Source organism: Rhamphochromis longiceps, linkage group LG19 (assembly GCF_057381845.1).
Source record: "Rhamphochromis longiceps isolate RC_006_pf linkage group LG19, R_longiceps_female_GT1.1, whole genome shotgun sequence".
In the NCBI taxonomy this organism is placed as follows: domain Eukaryota; kingdom Metazoa; phylum Chordata; class Actinopteri; order Cichliformes; family Cichlidae; genus Rhamphochromis; species Rhamphochromis longiceps.
In genome coordinates, this window is record NC_140575.1 from 21,804,072 (window position 1) to 21,818,459 (window position 14,388).

The window sequence follows — 14,388 nt, forward strand, 5'->3', positions numbered from 1 at the left end:
AATACGTGAATAAGCAAGACTGAAAAAACAGTGAGCTTGATTTAGAGAGAACAAGGTAGATGCAGTTATTTTGCCTGAAAGCAGTTAAGTGAAAGATTAAAGTCATGCGCCTTACCATCACCATTTTCATTTGGGTCAGCCTATAACTGATTTAGGTTATTTTTTAAATAAATACACAAAAGAAAAATGGTATTAAATTTATGTGTGGTTACATGAAAATGGAACTGATTTAAATTTGGAAGCCTAGAATGAAAAAATATATAAATGCATTAAAACATAGAGCGAATACGAGATATAAATGTAGCATGCTGTTGCACAAAATCTACAGAACGCTCTTTTTTTAGTCTGTTTGTTGAGTTTGGTGAGCCACATATGCAGAGCTTTCTTGCATTACCTGCTGGCCAGGGTTAGATTGTAGGCCTCTGATGATAAGAAGCTCCATAAAGTGCTGCAGTAATTCTGAAACAAAAGACACCCTTCCCAATGCATCCCAAGTGTTGTTAAGGTCTGAAAGAAAAACTGAGGCCTTTTGGGTTGGTTAAGGTTAGGGAATGTATTATGTCAGTGAATGAGCCACACAATCATGAGTGTGTGTATGTGTTTGTATGTGTGTGTCAAATAGCCCTGAGGGGAGGATCTTGCTACAGCTTTTATGGGCAAGATGTGGCGTTGCTATGGCAAACAGTGCATCCGTCAAATGAATAACCAGTTGGTCTGTTTGTGCGTGTGCTCTTGCCTCTATCTGTGCATTTGCAGACGCATCACTGCCCTATCTTAAAAGATGTAATAAAGGTTAAGCAGCCTTTCTTTTTGATTTATGCACTCACTCTCTAACTCTCACACACATGCAGTATGCACTGCTGGTGTTTGATATCCACTTAAAGACACTGATGTGGGAATAATATAATTAACTGAAGTAATTTCTTTTTCTGTCTGTGTCTCTATCACCCTCCCTTTCTGGCAATATCACGCCATGTTGAGCTGGAGTGAGTAATGTGAGTACATCCAGACTGTAATTGGGTTTATGCACATCCAATTTCAGCCCAAGGACCTGCTGTAGGAGTTCGGCCATGTGCACATGCACACTCTTATTTTTGTCACTCTCCATCTAGGATGTGAGTCTGAAAAGCATAAAAAAAATCTACAAGCCAAAGGTCATTAATGTAGAAGATTTATGCATGTGTGGCCTTGTCACACTTTGTCAACTTTAGAAACTAAGAAGTATCGTAGTCCCTTATCTATAGAGAATACACCCTAGAGTTTATCAGACTGCTTGTCAGCCAAAAAAAAGGATAGAAAAAAGGCTACTCTGGGCTCTGAAGAAAAAATGCCTGTCACTCACTTTTACTTAGGTGTACTGAATAACTCATATTTATTAAAAATAATTATAAGGAAGAAAGGAACTACATAAGGGTTTTGTGATGTAGCCTATTTGAACACAGAAAGGTGTAATGTATAGCTGTAATATTCCAGATGACAACCAGTAAGTGCTTGTAGTTTGTAGAATTTTAAATGGCTTCTTATATGCAATTCTCGCCAGACAAGCCCTTCAAAGTAGTAACTCAACTGGGAAAGAAGCGGGGAGTCTCGCTGCTCCTGTGCGCGTCCCCGTCAGCGATGTGTTGGCGGGGTCCCTCCCTTCTCCCCGCTCGCCCCCGGAGGCTCGTGTCCGCCGCAGCTCGGTGTGTCCGCCAGGGGGCAGCTGTGTCTCGGTCTGAGGCTGCGCCGCTCCCGCTGCATCACAGAGAGGAAAATACCACCAGATGGCGGTTTAGGATTGCTGCTCTTCTCTCAAGGCGCGGTTCCGCTCGCTCGGCCAACTTTCAATATTAAAATACGCACGATATTAAAACGAAAATCGATTTTTTAGTTCGGAAGGTGATAATCGATTTGGCGATGGTCGTTAAAGGTGAGTGTCTTGTGTTTTTGTCGTGTTTTGTGCGGTGGGAAGTGAGACGGAACACAGATTAAAGATGGTGGACACAGACAGGGAACACTGGTTGGTTGGGGGATGGGCGCTAGCGGCTAACGGAGGTGAATGTGCTTTCTCTCTCTTCCTCACTTACATTGTAGCCTAGCGGAGCCGTTAGCTTGCGAGCTAGCCCCAAAAATTTTCGGCAAGACAACTTGATGGAAGGGCAAGTGTGTGCCGCAGCACCGGCCTGTTTTGCCACCGATTTCCACCCGGCGGAGGAGTTTGGCTTGTCAACAAATAAAGAGCCATGCGGTGTGACGTGTTTTCATGGTCTTTGCAAGGCAGGATTCAGAGCATCACCTTCTCTCATTTGCAGAGCCGTATTATGATTGTACAGTATTGCCCTCCTGCCGTGCTCTGCTTTCTTTGCTTTGGTTTGTCACCAGCTCAAACGCTACTTGCCACGTTGTTGTTGACATTGTTGTTATCAACCAATTGGCAGTTTTTCCTTTTGCATACGCACAAGATACACAACGTGAGATATCCCAGTTTCTACTTTTTTCTTTTTCTTTCCCACCCCCTTGTGTCAACATCAGTATGCCTTCAAGTTCCTGGGAGTCGTGGTGACTTTCCAAGCAGCAAAATAAACATGTTGCTTTATTAGTCAGTGACAGCACATGCATGCTTTTCAGTGCAAACATGCAGGACGGACTCCTGCATGTTTTACATAATTATTATGGCGCTTCTTCCCCCCTTTCCTGCCCCCTTCTGTGCGGGAAGCAGGCAACATTGAGCGGGGAAACATGAGTCACATAAGGGGGATGGGCTCCATCAGCTACCCCTACAGGTTTAAACAGGCTTCGGTCCTAGCTTCCCTCCAACACTGACCCCTGTGCAGCTCACCCAGTGCAGTCTAGTTAGGCGATCGGTTATAGTGGGTCAGAGTGCCTGCTGGCAGTTTGCATGAATCTCAGATTGTTGCATAACTGCTTTGTTTACAGTCAACCATGTGATTTCTCATGCAGGCTGTGTTGGTTTGCTATCTGCAGCCTGCTTGCCTTCCATTATCACACTGCAGAAATATACACTACGAACAAATAAAACATGATGGGACCTGGAAAGGGTTTTAGCTGTTAGGCTCTTGACTCATTTTTCACAATAAACCAGTGTAACAAGTATATCATGGTCTGTTGTCATCTGCAGATGTTAGGCTAGTTTTATTTATTTGTCTAAAATCCAAGCACATTCTGGGTAGACATTTTAATAGCAAAACTCCATAATATTGTCTATATATGTGTATTTCATAAAATTGTCATGCATATCGTGCTGTATAGTTATAATAATCAGTCGCTAAAATATCTTATAAATCTTTTTTTTAGGACTAACCAACAAGTGAGTACCTGGGAGATTGTGTATATCATAGCATTAATGCAAAAATATTTCTGTAAGTGCTTCTTCCATTGATTTGAATCATTGTTAATCTACTATGTTTGGAGAGTTAGCCTTCAAGCAGTCTTACAAATATTATTAGACTGATATTAAACTAGATTTTTATTTGTGGCGGTGGGTGTTCTTTATCATTTTCATGCTGCCACCAGACAAGTGGAATAGGGAAACTACCACTTCTGTAAAAATGTATTTAGGCAATTTATACAAATGTACTACTTGAAATTTTGTGGGGAAATGCAGCTGACGGCTGCATTTATTTGACTCTGTGCTATGACTATATCTGCCTGACTGAAAATCTGTCCCAGCTCTGTTTGTGAAATCCTGAGTACATTCCCAATGAATGTCCTCACAAATTACCTCTTGATTACATTATTAGGTTGCAGTTTTGTGGTAATGTACATTGGGAGCAATTTTCTTTTAGTGAAATGCACATACCAGGGTTTTTCCTGTTTAAGAAAGGTCCATTGGGGTGTGATTTTGTGTGTAAGGTGAATTGGTCAGGACAGTTTTGGGTTTCTTGTTGTTGTTTTTAATGAATGTGCGATACCTTACCTAACATAAGTTGAAGGATTTTCCTGTGATTTATGGCTATTTAATAAACAAAAATGTCTTTTATCATTAAAAAAATGAACTTAAAAATGGTTACACATATTTCTATTACAATCCTAGAGATTTTCCTTCAGAGTGAGGCCCAAACCTGTTTGCCAAAATTAAACACACATGCACACGCATAACCACACACAATCACACTTCCCTGTAAGGCCTCACAGACAAAACATGTTTCAGTGGTATTTGCACTACAGAGTTTGTTTACTTTTCCAGCAGAAGAACCCATATAGGCTGTTGCCTGTTCCTGTACTATCCTAACACACTAAAACACATTGTAGCTGTAGTAGTAGTACAAGAGTGTTCCTAGAACGTAAATAGGAAAAACTGTTCTTATTTGATCCCAAATTACTGGTTAACTTGTATCCACCTTAATGGAATGTGTTTAAATGGTGTAATACTAGACACAGAGGTGCTCTGTTTAATAAAAAGTAAAATTTTAATGTCCATAAAATTGTCATTTCTATTTGCGGAATTCAGTGAGTGCTAAAATATATATCCTTCCCTTTGGCTTCAGAATACAGCAATTCAAAGCTGACACTGGGTGACATTTCTTGAGCATGTCATTGTTTAAACCTTTAAATAACAGAAGATTAAGGGAAATGGTGAATAATCCTTCCTCTGTTCCTCGAAATCGCTTGGCTCTTTGCCCTAGCTAGAAAGCCAAAATAAAAAGGACTTGGATATTAGTTGTAATTAGTATTATGAACACATAATGCTGCTTGTTGTAATTTTTAAATTATGGCAAATGTGTTGCAGAACGATTTTACGTCTACACTGATCTTGACGATAAGATACTGTAATAATTCAAGCATATCAGAGTTTTGTTTTAGACCTTGAATCAAATTGTAAAGAGCAGACCTTGATTTATGTTATGAGCGCTTGATCATTTCTTAGCCAGAGGCTTTCACCACTCAAGTGCAGCGTGCTTTTTGTTAGAGCCATATTCCTATAATGTTACAGCTCAGGGGATTATTTAATGGCTTTGACATTTGTCAGAGCTTATTAAATGGTGACCTTGATTTAAGATGCTGGAAAAAAATGGCACTATCATTGAAAACCAGCTTTCAGTAGTTTGCAAGAGTCAAAAAAAAGAAGAAGAAAAACAAGTAGTATTGTCATATGTGCAAACTCTCAGCGATTAGCCATGTAACACCTGAGAAGTGAGAACAGCACTGATTTATCGTTTCACATTCACAACGATGTTTTACTGAAGATAATGGAAGATCTTTTATAGGTGTATTTGGTTCAAAGTTCTGAATGAATTCATCCTATCAGCAATCGCAGAAGTCTTTGTTTTATTACTTTTATTGCTATGGTGATAGTTGACATATTTACTGTAGTAGAATTCCACTGTGCACACGTTACACCTTATTTTTTGAAGCGTAAGTTGTGTCACTGTGGTTGTGCACTATAAGCCCTGCAGCTTGCTCCTGTCAATATGGAATAAACCTTTGGAAAGCTTTTGAAATAGTTTTGTCACTGCTGGTTCGTTGCAGGCGTTCCTTTTGCGGTTTGCTGGATTGTAATTAGCCTCATTGCTGTTGTCAGACCTGTTGACTGTCAAGTAGAATGATGTTCTTTCAAAGCCAAGCTGAATTTATAGCGTTATGGCACAAGGGTGCAGGCAATGTGGGCCTTTTGACTGGTTGGCAATAGACAATGCATATCTGTATTTTCTAAAAAGTAAGTAAGTAAAAAGATGATAAATGTTCAATTTCTAAGTAAAAGTAACAAAATGAGATGCAGACAGAGCAGAGTACACACATAGGATTACCTGTATTAAAAACACTTAGGCTTGCAGAGCAGCACAGGTGACTCCCTTTTAGCTTAGCATGCACCTAACAGTATACACTAGATATATTAGTTGGCCCTTTTTAACTCTATGACTAACTCTAAAAAATTGCAAAATTAACTAAAGTTAGTAAGTTAAAGGGTGGGGTCCATTTGGTTGGAAAAATGCATGCCTGTCAGTTTTCTGTCATGCCACATGGACTTGTCCATACAGACTTCAGTGCACCAACTCTGCTTGCACCCATCAGCCAGACTTTAAATGAGTATAACAGGAATGACTAGTTGGCTCTGAAGTTTCCAGCTGTTCATATCCACAACAGAATATAATTGCCACTGTCACAGGCGGCGAGAGTAGGCGGGGTCATGCAGAGTGCGAAAGGGGAGAGATTTAAAAACTGGCATGGCTTTATAGAGGAACTGCTGTGTGTTTGTGGACATTTGTAGAGGTGGGGGGTATATGCATTTATTCACAAACTTTGACACATCAATTTTCCTTCAAAGATTTATTATGTAATATAGTTTATAAAGTGCTCGTCTGGAAATACTTAACAACCAAGGTCTCTTAGGGAAGTTTCTAGTTTAACCTGATCCAACCCTACACTAGTGTCTTGGCTTAGCATCACTGAGTTCATGGTGGCAACACATGAACTGGCTCTCTGCCTGCTGAGCCCTTAACATTGAGAACAGGAAAAGGAGTGATGTCACGAGTTGCAGTTCAAGACTGTGGCAATTGAATCTGTCCAACCAAGGGATGAAAGAGTTTTCGGTAAGGCAGCGGAATGACCCTCAATGACGGCCACAACGCGACCTGCACACCCAGCCAGTGGGGAAGTTCAAGACTGCAACGACCGGGTTGGCTGGTTAGCAGCAACTGAACTTTGAGGGAAGAGATTATGATTAGAAAACAATCCAGAGGGGAATAAAATAATTGTATTTGATTGTCTGTTAATATACAAAGTCTCCCACCCTAGTAAAGTTTATGTGAGCAATAAAATGTCTGTAATGTCCAAGTCTAATTTCAGCGTGGCTCTGGACATAAGATAGATAAGTAAACAAAGTGAAATCATGTTAATATTTGAATATACCAACTGGACTTAATATGTCAAATGGCACAGTGGGTTTTGTTTTTTGTTATAAAATTACTTACTAGAGTCTGGAAGTAACAGTGAGGAGTCTAAATAGGCTAGAGCATGATCATAAAGAACAACTGTACATCTTTTGTTATGGGTTATGTAATGCAATATACATGGACATGGAATGGCACTGCATCGATTGCCGGTTTGATTACCCATTACACATGCACAAGGAAAAATGTTTTGAAAGGGTCTTGCATTGCATAGTGTTTTCTTCTTGAATGAAATAACAAAGAATTGAGCTGCTGGCTAGGAGTAAGCTTTATTAACATAGAAGTGTGTGCTTGGGCATGCTGATGGCATTTTAAATAAAGATATAGAAGGCCATTAGTCGTTTCAATATTCAGGGAGCTGTAGAGATATCAAAGCCCACACTACAAGTGAGGAAATCTGGAAAAAAAAATTACAAGTCAAAGCACAGAAATATGTAAAGTATGTGTTTGCACTATCAACAAGAAACAAGAGATTTTTTTTGAAGAACTGTTGCTTTTGTTTGTTTGATTTTTAACTATCCTAGCTCACATTAAACCAAGATGTTACAATACCAGTCGATGTATATGTATATTAACCCAGTATTTTTCAGTATTATCTATTCCCTGATATAGTGCGTACAAAGGAATACTAGGCTGAGTATCATTGCTAGACTGTTTGAAAAGGAAAATGGCATGTTTTATAAATAATATAGTAATGCAATCTTGACATAATGATGGGTTTAATGAGATGATGTCAACTCATGAGGTCTTTACCATAAGGCAGCAAAATCTGTATTCAGAATCTATCTGTTAAAAGCTCCTCGGTTGTCAGGGTGAGCACTAATGAGAGGAGATGTGCTTTGCTCTGTGTATGCGTGAGAGAGAGTGTTTGTGTGTGTTTTTGGAGGGTTGTGATCTCTCACTGGTATTACTATATAGTGGCTCAGTGCTTGCTAGCCCGAACAAGCTGATTTTACCTCCTGACATGCAAGCGTGTTTGCTGACACAGCTCAGCTGTTTGGCTGGCACTGGCTGTCAAGAGTCAAGAGCACAGAAAATAGTATAAACCATTTATTTCCAAGAGTCAAGATCTTAATTTTTCTTTTCAGGAAGAAAAATTGTATTCCATCCTGGATCTGAAAGGTTTTCTTTGCAGTGTTTCAACATATATAACATATATTTAGGCTATTTTGACTCCCTGATATGGGACTATTATAGTTACCCTGACAGTGTTTCTACATCAAAGGTTTTTCAGCTGTGTTTTACCGTCATCGATGTCACAGCTTAAGTGATGGAACGACAGGCTGAGTAATAGTTTCCATTTTACTGGCACTACCTGCCTGCGACTTGACGGCTGTTTTTTGAGCTTCAAGTCAGTTTTTCTGATTTTTTATTTTTTAAATTTTTTTATGAATAAGCTATTCAGCTGTTAGCAGCTGTGACTCTGCTAATGTTCTAACAGGGCTAAGGCTTCTGATAGACTCAATTTTCCACTCTTAGTGAATAGTGGAATGTATTATTTTCTCAAATAGGTCACATTTTAATACTCATCTGTATCTTTTGCAGGTGACTCAAATATATTTGTATTCTATGACACTTGGTCTATTGTCGATAAAGGTTTTACAGTGCCGGACGTTGGTTGTTCTTTGTATTTCCTGTTTTAATTTGACATTTTAAATCACCTCAGATTTTCCATTCTGTTTCCTTCCAGACTTTTGTGCTTGGTCTCCCCAACCTTATTCATTTAACCTGTGTTCACATAGCTTGTTACAGTTGTAGCCTTTTTGTTTTTCAGTTTCTGCCCTTCACTCTTAAGTGTATTTTTGCATTAAAGTGTAATTATGCTTGCTACTTCTACTTACCTAATGGATTTAATAAAATTTAAATTGGTAAATAAACTGTAAAATATGAATAACCTTTTACTTTTGATACATAGAAGATTGTAGTAGATCACAAATATCAACTGCATGATTGCTTGCTTCCTTATTTTTCAGTCAAGCTCTATCAGTGATGTGAAAATCCATAGAAACATGAGACAACAACAGCATAACAATGTGCCCCCAAAGTTTCCTCTTGCTGGAGGCATAACAGGTGAAACATTGTTTTATTTCCATCATTTAAAAAAAATATCCAGCAACAAAGTGGGGGTGTTTTTGTCACCTTTTGCACATCTGCAGTAATAGTTTGAGATTATTTCTGTGGGGGCTGTTAAATATTAAAAGTTCATAAACATTAAACAGCTAGATGACATTTTCAATACGGGCCATATTTTGCAGGAGGAGTAAAGAGGAAATCAGTTTAAAACATCATCTAATTTCCCACTCTATCACCTAGAATTACACATTGTTTAAGTAGATGTTTTGGCGTGCGTCATCTGTCTTCTGCTGTTAGGGCAGACGATTTTGTTCCTGTCTGATTGGATTTCTTGCTCTGCTGAAACTGACAGCAGTTCATTTTACATCAGCAATGTAAAGTCGAGCTTTGTGGACTGGAACACCTTATTAAAAACCAAGCCTCTGACAGCCAGCTTGAAGAAATGCCTGCCCACAGCACTTCTTCTCTCTCTGAATGCAGCAGAGAGTTCAAGGTGGCATTAAAAAGTAGTGCAAGCAGTGATTTCTATATGGTGGCTATCTTATGAGTAAATTCCCCAAAATTATAATAAATAACTAATAATATGTAATAAAGAAAAGTTGTAAACATTTGCGTGACCTACCGATGCACAAACAAGCGTATGTTTGCTGGTCTACTAAAAAAGTAGGGCAACACTGTTATGTAATGGAGAAAAACGATATAGAAAACATCACAGTTCATAGTAAATTCTAGGTTAATATATTTGTAACAAGCTGCATATAATTGGAATATATTTTTTAAGAACATTTATTTTGTGCTTCTTTTTCTTCAAAAGAGGCATAGATTGTTTTCACACAAGTTGCTGGTAATCAAATTGCTTTATAAGTGACTGGCTAGTGATAATTAGGCTGTAAAAATAAATGATGCATGTATGAATAATAAATAAATCAACTTTTTAAAAATTAGCTTCCAATTTTATCTTAAAAAACATCACCAGGTTAAGCTATGTTCGTATCCCCCAGGCAGCTGTTTCCACAGCTCAGGGCATAAAAAACAAAAATAAAAAAGAAGAAAAGCTTGCTGCACCGAATAGTCTGCGTTTCTCAGTTCCCTAATCCCTGTGTGAAAAATTTCTTTTAAAGCAATAGCCAGCAGTATAATAAAGAGAAAGTCCTGGATGTGCATAAACATTGATTGAGAGGTGTGAAATGTATCTGCGGCTCCTCCAGGACTGTAGTCCATAAAATGAAAAGAGAGATTATGATGCATTATTGACTCGTTTTGAGGCATTTAGTCTAACCTCTGTTTTGCTTCCTTGCTGTCCGGGACATGAGTAAATTCCCGCCTCGGCCCGGGGGGGGGGGGGGGGGGGGGGGGGGGGTATTTGATTTGTTATTTACATTCAGAGCAGTCCGATCTAAATTTGACACCAGACCAGACCTGCAAATCCTTAAGGTGTCATTTATACGACCGAGGTTAACAACCAGCTTCAAGCAAGAGCAAACACCACCTCCTCAGTATCAGCTGTGGAAGTGTTTGTCTCAGCGGTCAGTGCTATTTGTACACAGTCTTACTTAATATTGATTCCCTGGCTTGTGCCAAGTCAATTCTCTGACTGTAGAGGGGGAAATTAAATGGTCACTACAAGACAAGAATTGCAGCAACGTGAACTAATAGAGGGAGCTTTCCTGCAGGGTTGGAAGCTAAAACTAGTTTTAAAACCATGAAAAGTATTTTAGAACTTAAAAGTAAAAAAGTTATGGATTCATCCCTGCTTTAAACTCAACTGAGGCCTATAAAGAATCGAGATGTGACAGAAGATCTACTAATAGACGTTTGTTTGGTTTTGTTCTTAACTCTGCACTCATAATATTGGATTCCCATCTGCTCTGTGTGCTCTGGATTAGGAGCTGCCCTGCCCAATCTAGCTGATTATTTACAGATTATTTACCTGTAAACCTCTTTTTTTTTTTTTTTTTTTTTTTTTTTAATAAATTTCCCTGCACATTGTCTTCCCAGTGCTGTCCACATACAAACCAAACCATCCAGTTCAGGCTCAGACAAACATTTCATGAACTGTTTCCTTAAACTTTTCAAATTTGTACTTGGACATGCTTGGATTACTTTGTATCAGCCAAAATGTCCAGGTATGGTCAGTGTTTAGCTCAAAACTCAATGTCAGTGAGCCCAAAAAAACAACAATAACAAAGATTTTTGAGTATAAAATCTAGTTTTTAATCTTTGCATGTAAATACAATGACAGTATATTTCTGAGTTATTCATTTCTTTGTTGGTAACTTGGTGGTGTTTGAATTCTTAATCTATCCTTATTTAAAAACCACAGATAAGAAAACGTGGCTGTTTTAAGTTCTGAACAGCAAATCTTCACATTTGAGGACAGTATTTGCCAGCTTTGCTTGTTTAAGCATGTAACCTTTCAAAAATATTGCAGAATGTGATTTATCCAGAGGTTCACAACCCTGAGCTCTAGTTCTGATTTACCAGCATGTGTTTTTCAGTACACTTTGATTTTCATCCTGGGCTTCTTGAACAGGATTTACTGGGCGGTCTCCCTTACTTGGCTTTGTGCTCAGAGCCCAATCAGAGCTGCCAACCACTACTAACAGCAATACGTTGTATGGGAAGAGCAGTGTCCTGAGGAGAAATGCAGCTTTTCCTGAAGCGAGAACACAACTAGCAAATGCTTTTAATAAATGTTCATACAGTTATTGACACAGTTATTTTATAAATTCATTCACAAATCACTATATCTACTATAATTGTGGTCATTAGATAAAGAACAGGAAAATATCATATATATATATATATATATATATATATATATACCGGGTATATATATATGAATGAGAGAGAGAGAGACTTTAAAGCTTTTCAGCTCTAAATCCAAGGGCTCTCTGAATGCATTATTATCTACCTAATCGTTTTCAAAACCACTGAAAAAACATCAACTGAAAGCCTGCACACTGTTTCTTTAAATAGTTTGTCGATGATTGCCACAAATACCAATGGCACAAAATGAAAAATCATTAGTTCTGCTCTTAGCAGTCATATAAACGAGCTATTGTCCAAATGTTGTCAGTAACGCGTGTCTGCAGTTTGACTTGCTGCCTAATGGACTTGGTGGCAGCACAGATATAAAGTAATGATCTCTTTATTATGTGTTTTCTAAAACACTCCACCGCTAGTAGAGAGAAAGCTTCTGTTCTTTTCTCAGCTAGTCTAAAAACATTATTGAATATACCACTGAGTACGAATCCAGCTAGCTGCTCTTTTCTTTGTGTTTTTGTTTTAAATGTCTATGTCTTGACATTTGTGTCAGACACCTGGCTGAGATTTACATACTCTACCTCCTTGAAGCTCTCTTTTAAATCGGCCATCTGCTTCAGTCAAAGCTCGCTAGCCTCTTCTTCTGAATCACTTAGCTGCAGTCTGTATCTGGGCAGTCATTTTCTCCTCAGCTGCCTGCACGTTATTGCAACATTACAGCATTTTTTTTCTTCCTTTTTTTTTTTTTTCTTTTTCTTCTTCTTATTTTTTTATTTGCTTTGACACACCTGCCTGCTTAGATTAGCAAGCTTCTCACTCCTGTGAAGTGTTCAACATGCCACTAGGATGATTGGGAAGTAATAATAGTTATCAGAACTAATAGCTTCCATAGGTTGTGTGTGTGTGCATGTGTGTGCATGTGTGTGTGTCCTGCGCCTGTCCTGCTTTTCTTTCCCACTCCATCAGAATATGAAGTATAGACTGTAAATCTGGGCCAAGGTGAGAGAGGGTGCCCAGACAGATGAGAGAAGAACAAATTAGACACTGTGCTCCCCTCCCTCTCCCCCCTCAGCACTGCTGTCACACTGTCTCCTTTTTTTCCCACCTTACCCCCTCCTCCTGTTTGCCCCCTGATCTCCCCCACCCTCTGTCCTCAGTTTCGTGGCTCCATTTTGCGTCCGCTACAACCGAGCAGGCAGCCATTGCACGCACAGAGGGAGAAACATTTATTGCCTCTTCTCTGCTTCATCTGTCTCTCTTAAGCTGTTCCACTGCCATGCACCCTCCCCCCTCTTTTTTTTTCTTTTCTTATGATCTGTTTATCCTTTATTCACAGAGGTAGTTCTCAGGAGATTGGGAAAGAAAATCTATTTTTCAGCAGAGATCTTATCAGCGAGTGCTGTTCACACAGCATCCTTCCCCTCCCCTCCTCTTTGCTAGGTTTAATCTTTGTGTGCTGCAGAAAACGAGCATACAGTAGTTTGTGGCAATAACAGATGGCTGTGCATGTGTGTGCTTGGTGACTGTGTCTCTGTGTGTGTGCAGGAACATGACCATGACTTTCTATGTTGGATAATGTCTGGTAATCTCCCGTGTGACATAATCATAATCTGGTTAAACCAGACAGCCACAGTTGGCCTCAAGGCTGTTCCGCATTATAAGGCCATGGCTCCTTGCTCTCAGTATGTATGGAGCCTGGCAGCATGATAAAGTGCAGTTATTGTCCTGGCGTTTCAGCTTGTAGACGTGGCCCACGGGGACCAATTTTGGTTTAAGCTTAAAAGTCCGGGGCTGTTTGGCCATCACTGGAGAAGTTTTAAAGGCTTGGGAGCTGCTGCTTTTGTCTTTATTGTAGCTGAGAGCAATAAAAAAAAAAATCACTTTTTGTTTACTTCTTTGACACTGTGATTATATGCTGGGCCTTATTCCCACAATCCTTGAGAGAACAAAAGCAGAGAAAAATCAGTAGGTGAGAAACACACTTCTATTCATCACTGTAAATCAAAAGAATCTCAAGGTAGCTGTATTTGTTTAAAAAAAAGAAAAAAAAAGAAGATAGTTTTCTAAATCCAATGTACACTACCTGTCCTACAGTATAACAGATATGATTACCAATCCTCTGGTGACACTGTGGAACAGTATAGTCATATGGGACAAAACAAAAATGCTACAAAATTGGTTAAAATTTCATTAAATTTGATTAATCTACTAGTTTTACCTCAAGCACACCCACCTCTGTTAACAATTGTTTGATAATAGTAATGGCTCAAACATCAGCCTAATGTTTTTAAAATTAGGATGTGCTGTGCTTGTCAAATTTATTTGACCATCTGTCATGAAAATAAGAAAACACATGTTGTCAGAAATATGACAAAAATGTGTTTTTAACTGTTTGTACCTAAACTCAGAGAAGTCATAAATTGGTGTCATTTATTGATTTCAAAATGCAAACTCATAGCATACTGTTGAGTGTTAGTGAGGACACACTGTTTAGGTGCCAGCTCACATGAATTAAAAGTGTTGCTTGTACGCGTTGTACATGGTGTCGGCTTTTGCTTTGCTGAAACTACACATTTGTTGTTGGTTATTGGGTACGGCACGTACGGATCATGCAGGTTACTGCCTGCTGTTGTCATCCTTTGTTTATCTTCCTTGTTTT

General features: G+C 38.9%; 1 protein-coding gene across 1 annotated transcript in view; it reads left to right on the plus strand.

The window, feature by feature from the left end:
• The first annotated feature begins 1,726 nt into the window (after positions 1-1,726).
• The window catches only part of stag1a (STAG1 cohesin complex component a), a 37,765-nt gene continuing 25,103 nt past the window's right edge, over positions 1,727-14,388 (plus strand). The window contains exon 1 of the mRNA XM_085391161.1: positions 1,727-1,909. The gene's annotated coding sequence lies outside the window, so the exon portion shown is untranslated. The remainder of the gene's footprint in view (positions 1,910-14,388) is intronic.